General features: G+C 40.8%; 1 non-coding gene across 1 annotated transcript in view; it reads left to right on the top strand.

The window, feature by feature from the left end:
• Positions 1–1,879: 1,879 nt before the first annotated feature.
• LOC142356173 (large subunit ribosomal RNA) overlaps positions 1,880–2,841 on the top strand; it is a 3,519-nt gene continuing 2,557 nt past the window's right edge. The window contains exon 1 of the ribosomal RNA XR_012761373.1: positions 1,880–2,841. This exon is cut by the window's right edge and continues 2,557 nt beyond it. This is a non-coding gene — a ribosomal RNA (large subunit ribosomal RNA).

Here is a 2,841-nt window from a genome sequence, read left to right as displayed (position 1 = left end):
GCTTGTTGGAAACCAAATGCTACTAGATTGGTCCAAATACATCCTTCAACAGGGGATCACTTGGCTCGCTTACGAAGAGGAGCACAGCTATATGTGGTTAATTCGGTATGAATCGCAAGATTTGTTTACCGACCTCTCTAACGCAAAAGGCGGTCTCGGCTTCGGCTGTTGACTGCGTCCGATTCAGGGTTATATAACTCTCGATTGAACACATTGATGTTCTATTGTTGGTGCTTCCAATAAAATTGGAACACTTAAAGCAGAACCGATTCAAATAATAGCATTCTGATCAATGATTGCATTCCTTGATCAAGAACTGCTGGAGTCATTGTGATGGCGAATTTTCTTCATAAGAAAATTGCAAAGAGACGGAACTTAATGAGACTAGTATTATGTTGTTTCTAGTAAGCGGAAGCTGAAACAGCAACATGTGAAAATCAAGTTTTGTTCAATGATCTCGAGGCGATAAGTACTATGAAGCAACTAGTAGCCTAAGCATGACTCAGATTTGAGACAGTCAAAAAGACTGGCGAAACTTCTTCACATGAAAGTTACATAGAGAACTACAAATGTATACAGCGAGTATTATGTTGTTTCTAGTAGGCGAAAGCTGAAACATCAACATGTGAAAGTTGTCTGCAAACTGTAGAACGATATGTGATTAGTACTGTGCTGTTACTAGTAGCCAGTCTGACTGTAGAAGCCAAGACAAAGGGAAACTAATGCATCTGAAAAGGACAAGTTATGGAAAGGTATGCACGATAAGTAATTATGTTGTTTCTAGTAAGCGGCAGCTGAAACATCAACATGTGAACGTCGTTGTGTACAGTAACCTAGAACTATATAGTCCTTAGTAACGTGCATTTACTAGTACCTGTAATTGGTATTCAGACTCAGGCAGTTTGGAATAGTTTGGCAAAGATGCACCAGAGAAAACTGGGATTTGATACAGAAATTGTTGAATACAAGTATTATGCTGCTTCTAGTAGGTTGAATCCGAAACATCAGCATGTGAAAATTGAAAACATTTCTGGTTCGAATTGTCACAAGTATTTGGTGATCTGAGTAGCCAAACTCACAACAACGCCAATTGAAGGCAAAAATTCTCAACGGGAAAAGCTATTCTCATTGAATGAGCTAACAAGACGAGTATTATGTTGCTTCTAGTAGGCGAAAGCCAAAACATCAACATGTGAAAGTCTTGCTGAACAAATTTAATGTTGTTGAGCTCAGTACCGTGTGAATTAGTAGCCATAATTGGCGAGCGAAAATTGAACTGGCGAAACTTCGTCTTTGGAAAATTGCAGATGCCGAGCACTTATTTTGCAACGAGTATTATGTTGACTGTAGTAAGCGAAAGCCGAAACAGCAACATGTGAAAGCTGTTGAAATTTGTGGTCATTTTGCAATAAGTACAAGGAGTGTAACTAGTAGCCAGGTCAAAATTTGGGATAAGAATGAGCAAAAATTCTGCATGAGAACCAGTTGAAATTATGAAACTAAATTACAAAGACTAGTATTATGTTGTTTCGAGTACGCGAAAGCGGAAACATCAACATGTGAACGTTTGTAACGAAGTTTCGTTAATTTTCAGCCTAGTACTGAGCAAGAACGAGTAGCCTCATCTCCAATCCCACGCAAAATGTAGTGAAATATGTGAGTGAACCTTATTCACGGTGAGGGTTTCCCGAGGTCTGTATTGCAGCGAGTATTATGTTGCTTCTAGTAAGCGAAAGCTGAAACAACAACATTTGAAAGTTGGAATTAATGGACTGAATGGAAACTTCGACCTGTGTTTGATAGTAGTAGCGAACAAAACTGCTGAATCGGTTTCTGGTCTCATATTGGTCAGTGAACCAATTAAGAGACAATCAACTACATAACCTGAATTGGGCGAGAGAACCCCCTTAACTTAAGCATATCAGTAAGGGGAGGAAAAGAAATCAACTGAGAATCCCTTAGTAATGGCGAATGAACAGGGAAAAGCTCATCGGGAAGAGAAATGGCAACATTTCTCGGTGTCCGGTATGGTTTGATGCTAGACTGGTGAATTTGTCCTGATGTCTACTGGAAAGTAGCATCAAAGAAGGTGAAAATCCTGTAAAGGTCATTTTCGATACCAGTCATAATGGCTCATTCCTATGAGTAGAGTTGTTTGAAAGTGCAACTCGAAGCTGGAGATATGTCTCTCCAAAAGCTAATTATAAAGCGAGACCGATAGTAAACAAGTACCGTGAGGGAAAGTTGAAAAGCACTCTGAAGAGAGAGTGAAAAGTACGTGAAACTGTTGAAGGGGAACTGGAGTGAGCGTTACCATACTCAATGCCTTGATATTATATTCTCGGCTACCGAGTAGTGTAGTTGTCGTCTTTTGGCAAATCTTGTTAATGAATCGAGCAGAAGTTTTCCTCGGAATTCTTCTTGTTGATTCTAAACAAAATGAGATAAATTGATCTTGATTGCCTGTCTGACCTCAACTTCCTATTCAATGCTCTCTACAGCCCGTCTTGAAACACGGACCAAGGAGTGTGAGTTGCTTGCAAGTGTTGTCGCTCATTGAAAGCGCACACGCGAAATGAAAGTGAACAGTGTAATTTTTATGAATTGCACTACTTTGTGTGGTGAGGGCGCCGATTCGGTGTCCCGCAACCACGGACGGTTTTGCTCTTATTGCATGACTGATCCAGAGCAAGTAGCACACGACCCGAAAGATGGTGATCTATGCTTGGGCAGGGCGAAGCCACGGGAAACCATGGTGGAAGCCCGAAGCGGTTCTGACGTGCAAATCGATCGTCTGACCTGAGCATAGGGGCGAAAGACTAATCGAACCATCTAGTAGCT

This window comes from Convolutriloba macropyga, unplaced genomic scaffold (genome assembly GCF_964194025.1).
Source record: "Convolutriloba macropyga unplaced genomic scaffold, txConMacr16.3 SCAFFOLD_5112, whole genome shotgun sequence".
Taxonomy (NCBI): Eukaryota; Metazoa; Xenacoelomorpha; order Acoela; family Convolutidae; genus Convolutriloba; species Convolutriloba macropyga.
Note: the sequence above shows the minus strand (reverse complement) of the source record. Positions and strands in the feature narration are given on the sequence as shown.